The following is a 12268-nucleotide window of genomic DNA, read 5'->3' as shown; positions in this document are numbered from 1 at the left end:
TGTATCACCATCTCTTCCAGAGTCTGTTCATCTCTGCTTTGTGTTCTTCATTCAGAGAGTGGATTACCTCATTACTTGCTAATTTTATGGAGGAATTTTTGGTTATAATCTTCATTTACTCAGTGGCAAAAATTTTTATGGTGTTTTGTTTTTGTTGCAATTTTCCACCTTTTAAAAGATAGTATACATTTATTAATACTGTGTCAGTTTCTTTTTTATTATCCATCCTTGAATGGCTGGGATGATCATGTCTCAGCTATTTGCACGACATTCCAGTGATGGAAAGTGGACTAGGGTAGCCTTCCATGTTTCACTATCCAAAAATTCTATTCCCTGCAGGCAGAGACGGATATCTTGCTATAAATATGGCTCCTCTGTGTGGTTCTTTATCTAGTCCCACCTCATCAGTCTCTCTGAGCTGAACCTGGTCTAGGAGGACATCTGCCCCTGCTCTACTCATCCCAGTCCCTGGACCTATTGTTGCAAAGTAGGGAAATAGCCTTTACCACTCATGATGTACCAGTCTCCTTCAGGAAGTATATTTCTGTTGAAGCTTCCTAAGATCTTCTGTGTCCTTTCTATACTCTCAGAGCTTCTTCTCTTCACTTCCAACACTTCTTCCCATTCCTTTCCTATCTCAGATTCTTTTGGCAGCTGCAATTTTAATTTTCAGTCTGTGAATTATATCGTCTTAGCAGAGAAATGGAACTTGTAGGGTTTTTTCATTCTCCTTCTTGTTCTTGAATGATTTCCAGGAAGTGAAAGGGAAAATGCTGACTTATGCAACCATTTTGATATTGTAAATGACTGTATTTTAGTACATTATTTTATCCTCAGAGACTAGAACAGTGCCTGATATAAAGTACGTGCTCACTAAATATTTTTTGATAAATGAATAAATGATCAACCCAGCAAACTGCATCCTTCACTTTTGTATCTGAAGTATTGTGGTTGCTGGGGAGAGATGAATACATTGGTGCCACTACACATTCAGAGGCTCCAATTTCAGCTGGGAACTTCTGTATTTGCCCTTGGCCAGTTTCCTGTTCCCCTCAGAAAGTATTCCACACATAACACTCTTCTCACACAGGCTGCAAATACCCACCTTTCTCACTCACAGGTCGTCTGAACTCCCACTTCAAAGTGAAAACAGAGTTTTCAGTTGGGAACCCGAGGTTCATATGAAAAATGTGTGACAATAGGTAGAGCACTGCCACTGACCACTCAGAAAGTACTTCAGCTGTGAACAGCTGCTATTGCCATCTTGGTGTTAACCAGCTCAAAATCAGCCTCAGGGACAACCTGAAATTCCAGCCGTCTCCAACAGCGCTTCCCTACAGCTCCATCAATTCACCTTTTTCCTCCAGTCTCTGAGGATAAGGCATGTTTCTTCCAGATCAAGATCAACCCCACTACCTCCACCTTTATTCTGGACTTCACTCTCATCTTCTCAGGCACTTTGATCCACCCATAAAGTCCCTTCTTTTCCTTATCTGCAAGCTCTCCCCTCCTCCCCAGTTCCTGCTCCTGATCTAATTAATGTGTTCAAGCTGCAAGTTCATATTTTGTTTTACAAACGAGGGCGCAGGTAGGGAATAAGCTGGGATTCAGAAACTATCAAAACAAGGAGAGTGCCCTAACGCAGAGCCCCAGTGATTGGAATTTGGAACGAGGGAGGCTGATGCTGGCCGCTTGAGCAGTCCCTTCTTCAAGACTCTCTTGTTCTTGAAACCATGATAGGGCTGAGTCCTTAGGGTAGATCAGGAGGCCCGGTAGTGGAGGAGTTGGGGCAGGCAGAGGCAGAGACAGGGAAGCTGAGGAGGGGGTGGCTGATGATAACAGTTGCCTTCAAATATTTGAAGGGCTGTTAAGTGAAAAGGAAGATTTACATTATGTGGCCCCAGGGCTAGGTCTAGGAGCAAGGGGAGGAACATTTATTCAAGGTGAGAAAGATCTCTATCAGAACTATCTGAAAATGGAATGAGCTGCTTAGAGGATGATTAGATCCTCATCATTAGAGCACTACAGTCCAGAGGCCAAATGATCATTAACAGCCCTTCATTAAACTGTATTATAATTATTTATTCACGAAACTCCTTCAGGGCAGGGACGCATATGATTTATTTTTGTAGCCTTAGCATTTGGCACAGTGCCAAGATCAATGCCCGTTACATAGTAGGTGTTCAACGAGTGTTAGGTATTAATGATAAAAATAACAGTAAGTTCTCAATAAAAGTTTCATAAAATGAATGCGTTAAAATAGAATTAAAAGAAGCATCATGAGAGTGAGCAGACAAAATGACATTTTCTAAAATCATATTCTGGTGGTTGCCATAAAGATGAAATAAAATAGTACACTTGAAAGCACATTGCAAACTGTAAAGTGCCATACCAACATTTAAGTCTTTTCAGTGAGTTCATCTTCTTGGGCCAGCACTATACTAGGCCTCATGGGCAATTCAATAATATACAAACCTAGGTCCCTGATTTTCAAAAACTCACAATTCAAGAAGACCAAATAAATGCATACAAAACAATAGGAAAGAACTTCAGTGCTAAATTGTGTGGTGCCGTCTATATATCAGCACTTCTGGTGCCCAGGGGGCCAGTGTGGTTCTGTTACTTTATCAATGACTGCTGACATTCTTTGAGACTTCACTATTGATTCCAACAGTAACTTCTTTTGTGACCTTGGGCACTGTCATAACTCATTTTTATCTGTTTCTTCATCGTCAAATGGGAGTAATAACTCCTGGTTTACTTTAAGGATCAAATGGGGTAACATACCAGAATGTCCTTAGTCAAAGTAAACCATGCTCTACACATGCAGTTATGATCATCATTATATAAGCATTCCCTATCTCTGCTCTTGTGATACATAGCTAATATTCATTTTTCTTACTTATCATGCTGGTAATTGGTACCCAACTTCCCCTTCTCCTTGGAGGGAGGATAATTAAGCCTTAGAGATCGTGAATCTACTGGCCGGGGTACCTGTTGAAATGTGGGTTAAAGCAGACACTTCTTGGCAGAGTGTACACATCTAGCCATTGGGCATGGCAACGGGGTGGGGTGGGGTTGGAGGATAGGGGTTGGGTAGTGCAGACTGACTGGGCCCTTGGCATTTGAGTTTGGGCTCTTTCCCTTGTCTGATATGTGCTTCTCTTTCCTGGTTGGGCCTTTCCAGAAAGTGCTTGCAGGCTGGCCTATGTGTCTGCTTTCAGTTTTCCTGCACCGCCTTCTTATTATGGACTGAATTGTGCCCCCTCCCCCCAAAACCATATGTTAAAATCCTAACCCCCAATATGATTGGATTTGGAGACAGGGCTTTTAGGAAGTAATTAAGCTTGAATGAAGTCATAAGAATGGGGCCCTAATCCAATAAAATTTGTGGCTTTATAAAAAGAGGAAAAGAGAGAGACATGTCTCTTTCTCTCCATGGGCAAGCACTGAGGAAAGGCTGTGTGAGCACACAGTGTGAAGGCGGCCGTCTGCAAGCCAGAAAGAGGGCTCTCATCAGAAGCTGAACCCTGTTGAACCTTGATCTTGGACTTCCCAGCCTCCAGAACCGTGAGAAAATAAATTTCTGTTTTTTGATCTACCCAATCTATGGCACTTGTTTATGGCAGCCTGTGCTGACTAAGACACTTACCACCACGCTTCAGGCACATGCAGACTTGCACACAGGGGCAATGGGGAAAAGGGCTACAAATCAAGAGGAACAGAAACTCCACCCTGATTTGAGGTCCCGAAACATGGGGAGCAGTGGTATGTGGTGTATGAGTGAGTGGTGCCTAGATCCCCAGACAGGAGCACTGAAATTCAGTGTTGGGTTGGTGGAAGCAACAACTGTTTTCCAGCAGGGGGTCATTTGTGTTTTAAACTAAAGCCACATTTCTGAGCAAATTGCTGAATTTTTCTGTAGTACGGCTGGCTCGATTGAACTGTGAGAAGCTGAGTTGTCGAAGCAAGAAACAGCGTGTTTCTTTTTTTAGTGGTCAAGTTCTGCAGAGGATGTCTGCAGCAGATGGGATTATTTCTGCACCTTCTTCAGCTATGTTTTTTTTCCTGTTTTCTTAGCACTAGAAGTAAATTAAAAATTGAAGTCCATTTAGAAATTAAGCTATTTTTCTTTCCATTTTGTTTTTTAAGTATTGCTGTTGCTGCTTCTGATTCTGTGCTCCATTTAACGGATCTATTTATTTCCAGGCATCCAAAGGAAGAGTGGCTCCTTCAGACTATATCACCTTAGCAGTCAATGCATCAAGATAGAATGAGAAACCACAGACTTGGGGATTGCTTCCTGCAAGAGGCTTCACCAAGCTTGCTTCCCCAAGCTGCCCAGGAAAACATTTGGTTTCCAGATACTGTATATGACAAGGCCCTTGTTCTCTCTTGTGGCCTATGTGACCTGAGCTATGGATGCTTCTGGGGTATGGTCAGAGGTACTTGCTATGGACAGTTTTCCAAGTAAGTGTGTAAAGTTTAGAACAAGACAGGTGGGTGATGTAGGCTAGGAAGGATTCAGTGACATCTACTGGCCAATCTTGACTATCTTTAAGGCACTGCTTTGTCATTTGAGCAGATTTTTAAAAATACAGGGTCCTGGACCTTTGTTCCAAGAGGATATGATTGAGTAGGTCTGTTATTGGGCCTTGGTATCTGCATATTTAACACACTCTCAAGTTATTCTGATGCACAGTCAGGATTGAAAACTCTTGCCTTAGAAGACCTCCAAAATTAAGAGGTGGACATACTGCACAGAAGCCAATCTCAGCTTTCCCTAGCTAGACCAGTTCCAGACCCTCAGGCTGCCATGGTTTGAAAAAAGGCAGCTACTGCACGCTGATGCTCCATATGTAAGGTGAAATGATCTGTCGTGCTTGTTTTCAGATGAAGAACTATGAAGTAGCACATTTCATTCCATAAATGAAATGGAATATGCCATTTGCATATTGCTATTACAAATCATTTATTAAATATTTAATAAGTCTTCAGAGTGGAAAGGAAGGAATTTTGCATTCCACTGTTTGGTCAGAAAAATTGGTCCTACCTGCTGATGTTATAACAGACCCAAAACTTCAACCCAATTTTTCATTCTTCTGTTTATTTACTCATGTTTTGATTCAGACCCGTTCATTCATTCATTCATTCATCAGAGCATGTTCTGGAGACTATACTGGCTTTGGGGATAAAGTAAAGAAGTAGAGTCTCGGGGCCGGCCCAGTGGCTCAGAGTTTAAATGCGCACGTTCCACTTCGGCCGCCCGGGGTTCGCCCGTTTGAATCCCGGGTGCAGACATAGCACCGCTTGGCAAGCCATGCTGTGGTAGGTGTCCCACATATAAAGTAGAGGAAGATCGGCATGGGTGTTAGCTCAGGGCCAGTCTTCCTCAGCAAAAAGAGGAGGATTGACAGATGTTAGCTCAGGGCTGATCTTCCTCCAAAAAAAAAAAAAAGAAAGAAAAGAAAAGTCTCTGCCTTTAAGGATGCTAATGGTTAAAAAAGAAGCAGCAGCAGTTTGGCAGATGTTACCAAAACAAAGTTGCATATAGGGTGGACCATACACATAGGCAGAAGAGGCAAAGGGCTCAGAGAAATACATGTGTTATCATAACCTGACAGTTACGTAGTACTTACTAAGTACCAGACACTGTTCTCAATGTTTTACATCTATTAACTCATTTAATCCTCAAAATAATCTTAAGAAATAGGTACTACTATTATCCCATTTTATAGATGAAGAAACTGAGACACAGATTAAGTAACTTGCTGAAGGTCACTGAAATGCAGAGCTAGGGGTTAAAGTCCTTCTCTTAACCACTTTTCTACATTTCCTTCACTTTGATTTCTGAAATCTCCACCACTAAAGAGTCATTGTTTTTATTCACTATAGCAATCAGCAATGGTAGCATTTATTAAAGACTTGATATGTATCAGGTACTCTACTAAGCACTTAACATATATTGCTTATCTCATTTAACCTGTACAACTGTCCTCATTTTAAAAAGACGAAGCTTAGAATCAGAGAAGTTAATTCACTTACTCAAGGTCACACAACTAGTATGTGGCAAAGCTTTGATTTGAAACAAGTTCTGTCTGAAAAGCCCACACTCTTAACTACTATACCATACTGCCTTCCACAAAGTGGTGACACAATTATGGCAATGTGACACCGAGAGCCGTGGTTAAGAGCACACACTCTGGAGTCAGAATGCCTGGGTTTGAATCTGCTCTACCGCTTATGAGCTGTTATGAACACGATTCAGTGTTTTCATCTATAAAACGAGGATGATAGTAATACCTATCTCATAGAGCTGTCATAAGGATTAAATGGGTTAGTATAAGAAAACACTTAAAAGAATGCCTGTCACACGGTAAGCACTATATAAGTGTAGGTTATTATTAGTACTATTCTTTGACAAGAAGCAACCACCAGCCACCTCAGTATGAATGTCTGTCAGATGTTAGCTAACTTGCCACCTAGGAAAGCTCTGACAAACTGTGCTATAGGATTTGTACCGGGTGGGGAGGGTGGTTTATGGAGAAGGGCATTCCAGGAAAAGGCACGAAGATCAGAAATAGCGTGGTGTGTTTGAAGATGAGGAATGCAAAGTGCTCAAAACAACTAGGGCAGGAAATATTTGAAGAAGAATATCCAAAGTAGAAGTGACATCATACGGAGTCTTACATGCCACGCATAGGGATCTAGACTTCACCTTCTGCAGAGTTATAGAAAGTTATAGCAAGAAAAGGACATGGCCAGCTTTGAATTTTGGAAAAATCTCTTTGGCAGCAGCCTGGAGGATGGATTGAAAAGGGTCAGATTGGAAGCAGCTTGTTCCCATAGCTGTCATTGTTGTGGTCTTCTTTTTTGATGTGTAATAATGAATGCCTGAACTAGGGCAAGTAGTAACCATAAGAATGGAGAGGAGGGATGGATTTCAGAGATAATTAGGAAGCGGCATTCATAGGACATAGTGAGTGATTGAATGTGGTAGGGGAGGGTAGAGAGAGGAATCTAAGATGACTCCCTGGTTTCTGGCCTGGGTGTCTTGGGGAATAGTGGGGCAACACACGAAGAGTACACAAGAAGAGAAGAAGGTTTGGGGGGCGGAAGGAGGGATAATTGGTTTAGTTTGGGACATGTTGAGTTGAGGTGGCTTTGGAACATCCAAGCTGAGATGACCAGTAGACAGATGAATATATGGGTCTGAAGCTCACTGGAGAGATCTATACTGAAGATAAACCTACATGCTGCATTTAAGGCCACAGGAGTGGTTGAGATTGCTTAAGAAGAGTGTAAACAGTGCACAGAGAAAGGGGGCAAGGAAAGGACCTTGGGTCACAGCAGCATTTAAGAGGTGGGCACAAGAAGAGGGGTTAGTAATGGAGCCTGGGATGGAATAGCCTGAGAGTAAAGAAGAAAACCAAGAGAGAAGGTTTCTGTTGGGAATCGGGGTGAAGTTTGGCTAGTATTTAGATGGTGTCTGCCTATAGTACCTGGGAAGGTTGAAATCCTTCACTGCCAATCGGTCCTTTCCCTTCGTGAGATTCTCTAGGGAAAGATTTGCAAAAAACAGTAACCAAATGGGGGAGAAAGTCTCACTTTAATAGAAAAGATGAAAACTCAATGCATGGCTCTCTAGGAAAGTTGAGCTGGAGTCCCTCGATCTTGGACTTCCTAGACTCCAAAACTGCGAGAAGTAAATTTCTGCTATTGATAAGCCACCCGGTCTATGGTATCCTGTTATAGCAGCCCAAAGAGACGAAGGCACTTCCCTTCTAGCTAACTTAAAAAAAATAACTTGGTCCCAATTATCAAAACAACGCAAGCTTACTGCAGAAATTTAATAAGCACAATATAGAAAAGTGTTAAAAAGCAGATAAAAGCATTCCTTATTATTCCTCCACCTACATGCAGCCATTGTTCCTGCTTTGGTCCAGTTTTGGTCCAGTGCCTTTAAAACACCTCTACATAGTTGAGAATTGTATATATGATTTTTAGCTTGCTTTTTCTTTATTTGATCATACATTTTCTCCATATTATAAAAAATTTTGCAAACCGCACATTACACCCCAGCAGTGTTGAGCATTTAGGCATTCTCAAAGGTTTTACTATTATGAATACTGTTCCAACTGGCATTTTTATTCATAAATCTCTATCTACATTTAAAATGATTTCCTTAGGGAAAATATAGCTAGGAATGGAACTATAGGGTCAAATGCTATGATATTTTTAAGCTCTTGCTACACATTTTTGTCTGATTTTTAAGATCTATATGAGGACCTTCATGAGGGTTTTCATTATCTTCTTTTTTTCATTGTCTTCATTTTTTTCAGTATCTTCATTATTTTTACTCATTTAACAAGCATTTACTAGCACTTACTATATGTCAAAGCTCTCAAGTGAATACAAAGAATTTAAAGATACAAACTGCCCTTTGGAGGTTGTGGTCTATCCACAAAGACAAGACCCAAACACAGAAAAGGTTACCAGATTCTACGGGTATGAATTTCCCCTCAGACAGACTTGAGAAAGTTCTCCATGAAATATGAGGAAGGATAGCCACTGCGACGTTGTAATAGCCAAACAAAACGAAACACACACATACACAACTCACAAAAACCTAGAAATTACCAACATGTCGACCAATAGGGGACCAGATAAATGAATACTGGCACAGGCATACATTGGAATGTTGGGGGATACTATTGAAAAGAATAAGTTAGAGCTGTATGGGCTAATAGGAAAAAATCTCTAATAGGTGTTATTTAGGGGAAAGGGAAGCAAGGGCAGAACAGTGTGCATAGTACCCTGTGTGTGTGTGTGAAAGAGAGAGAGAGAGAAAGAGACAGAGAGGGAATATGAATATAAAGACAATGTATCTACTTTTCCTTAATCCTAAATGCTCTGAAAATAGAACAATTTTTTCCCAAAACTTAGCACAAACTCATTTGGGGAAAAGCCTAATATTAACTGACACGTGACTGTTTGTAGTCTTCGTTTATGCCAAATAGTGTGAACATTCAAACACTTTGCTCCATAAATTTTAATGTTTGATTAACACTGAACATGTCTAATTTATATCTTTGCTATCCCAAACCTTGTTGAGGGAGTGACACACTAAATGTCATAGGCACTATATCACCATGTTGAAATCTTAAAAATGTTGAATTCCAAAATATGTCTGGCCTGAAAGGTTTACGATAAGGGATTATGCCCTGCAATATAGATACACATATGTATGTCAGTGGATGTTACTTTCTTTTTTTTTTTTTCTGCACGATACTCCAAGAAATATTTTATAGTGATCTTTGGGAAAGGGCCTAAGAATAGCGGGGAGAGGTTTTTGCTTTTCATTTGGTACCTTTCCATAGTTTGAATTTTCTAACATTTACATATGTATTACTTTTCTATAAAAACATTCAACAGAGTTAGAAGGGAAGATTATGGCTTACTTTTGTTTCCTTCTTTGAATCTCTCCATATTTAAAATCAATATGAAAGTATTTTTTTCAGAAGTGTATTTAAAACAGTAAAAATAAAGGTAGCTAAAATGGGAAAGCAGTCTATGATATGAATTTGGAGGTGCACATCTCAAGAGCCACAAACATTCAGAAGTGTGGGTGATCCCTGTAGCCTGAGAGAGCTGCAAAGAGCCTTCATGGGGGTGATGGGACTCAAGCTAGGCTTTACAACATATGTGGAATTTGGTTGGTAGAGATGATAGTGGGTTCAGATGGGGAAAGCGGGCCACATAAAGGCAAGAAAGTGAGAATGAGATCCTGTAATCTGGAAATTTGGCAGACTGAGTGAAGTGAGGGATACCACCTATCCAGAAGGTACAAAGGACAGAGGAGGGAAAGGTGGCTCCATTTCCACTTACATTTGACCCTGAGTCTTCTTCCAGCAAACCAAAGGGTATGAAGTTACAGTCTGTCTCCTACTTCTAGCCATTCTCAACCCCTCATCTATTTCCTTGCTCCTGCTCCTTTCACAGGCCTTTCAGTAATAGCTTCTTTTTTCAAATTCTCAGGACACCAGCTGATACTCTAGAAACAGTTACCATTGGCATTTCTGTGCATGTTAAAGATATGCACAGAGTCATTTTGGGGAGAGAAAAGCCTTTGAAAATCAGCTAGTCCACCCCCCTCATATACTAGAAAGAGAATATGAGGTCATGAGAGATGAAGCATCTCGCGAAGTTGCATAGCCCACTAATGCAGGGCTCCAAATAAAACCCAGCCTTCCAACTTACAGACAGTTTTAGCCTACTCTTCTTTTTCCCTTTGTGCTTACTGGTGGTACATTTGTTTCTCAGACTAGCTTGTGATCCACTAAGACTCCAGCATGGTATTGACATCGGGAAAAGGTGAAACAAACATAAAAGCTATGGAACTGGGTGGTCACTAGAGAAGCTTCACACTTATGTAGACTGGAGCCTGACTACTAGTGAGTTACCATGGCAACATCTGGGCATGCATTTCTGGCTCGAGGGAGAAGATAGAATTCCCACATACTGCCTGGCCTCTCATTGCTGTCAAGATGGGATTCATCACTCCAAGGGAATGGGCCTCCAACTGTCAAGTGATGGGGGGAGGGCGGGGGGTGATGGCAAGGTGGACACTCTTTTTTCTTTCTGTTTGCAAAATGCTTACTTTTGAAGGTGAAGGAAGTGAAAGAGAGAAGGAAGAAAAAAAAGGAAGGAAGGAAGGAAGAGAGGGAGGAAGGGGAGAGGCTTTTCTTTTCTTTGGTATTTTGCTTGCACTATAAAACACTGTGCTGCCATTAACCCTCTCTAGTTTGCAAAAAGTTGTTCTGGCTATATCTATCTATCTATCTATCTATCTATCTCCTATATAGAAAATACAACTTTTCTTACTCCTCTCTCCTGATTCTATATGCTGTAATAGGATTCCACCAATGGTCTAACATGGCTGAGAGATTCACAGGCTTTTGTAACAAAAATAAATATTTTTCTTAAAGGGCTCTCCCCATCTGGAGCAAAACCAGAGAGTAAGGGTCAGCAGTGAAGCAAGAAGTTCAAATGAGGACAGGTATGGGATAGTGGTAAGGTTCTGGTATGGATGTGAATTGCTTTAGGATCCTAAGGTAGGGAATGGATCAGACCTCACAAGGCTCCTTCTCCTGCCCCAGCCCATACACTTTGCCAAATCTCAGTGGGGTACTGAGAAGGAGTGATTGTGGCCTTGAAAACTGAGGGTATACTACATGGCTATGGAGCCTATTTCGAGGTGAGTCTAGAAGGATGATTCAGAAAACATGATCACCTAAAGTAGATACAGGAGGGCAGGGAAGCAAAAGATTGCTGCTTCTGGATCTGAGCGGCCGAGTGTTACTGTTGCAGTACCAAGGCTCAGTTGTTCAATCTGTGAGATGGGAAGGATATTGCTGTTAGCCTGAGTTCCTACCTTTCTCTATCATTGGCCTCTGGAGCAGTCTGGATAGTCTATTCTCTTTACTCTGCACACACCAGGCTCATCTCCACTTTTCATTTCTGTAGTTTCCTCTACTTGAAATTCCCCCTCGTCTTTCCCTCTGCTTATCCAAATTCTAGTATGTGATTCAAAATCAGAATTCTAGCTCCTCTATAGAACATTCCTTTATTACCCAAGCCAATGATAATTACCCTTTGCACAAAGCTCACTTAGATTTTACATTACGTAGTTATTTAATCTCTCTGTGCCTTGATGAAGTAGACGAGGAAAACGATAGCATCCATCTTCTAGGTTTCTAGTGAGTATTAAATAAAATAATGCATGTGAAGTGTTTAGGGCAGGACCTGAAACATAGTAAGTGCTCAATAAGCCTGCTATTATTATCATGGCAGGGCATTACACAGACACAAGTTAAGGGCACCACACATTGCTCTATGTGGTATGTAGTAATAGCACTGAAAGCAGCAGCGAAGGTATCTACTTGTGCTATAGGTATACAATAGGATTCCATGCCTCTCAGAATAGGTAAAGAATAATAGTTAACATTTGCTGAGTGCTAACTATGTGTGAGACAATGGTCTAAGTGCTTTACTTGTATTAACTTGTTGAATCCTTATAACACCAAAAGTTTAGGGCTATTGTTACTATCTCCATTCTGCTGATGAGGAAAGAGGTCCACAGAGCTTGGGCAACTGGCTGGAGGCCACACAATTCAGCTAGCAAGCAGTAGCAGAGCTGGATATGAACCTAGACAGTGTGACTCCAGAGCCTGGACTCTTAACCACTACGCTATCCTCTTGCAAATTG

Source organism: Equus asinus, chromosome X (genome assembly GCF_041296235.1).
Source record: "Equus asinus isolate D_3611 breed Donkey chromosome X, EquAss-T2T_v2, whole genome shotgun sequence".
NCBI classification, from domain to species: domain Eukaryota; kingdom Metazoa; phylum Chordata; class Mammalia; order Perissodactyla; family Equidae; genus Equus; species Equus asinus.
Note: the sequence above shows the minus strand (reverse complement) of the source record.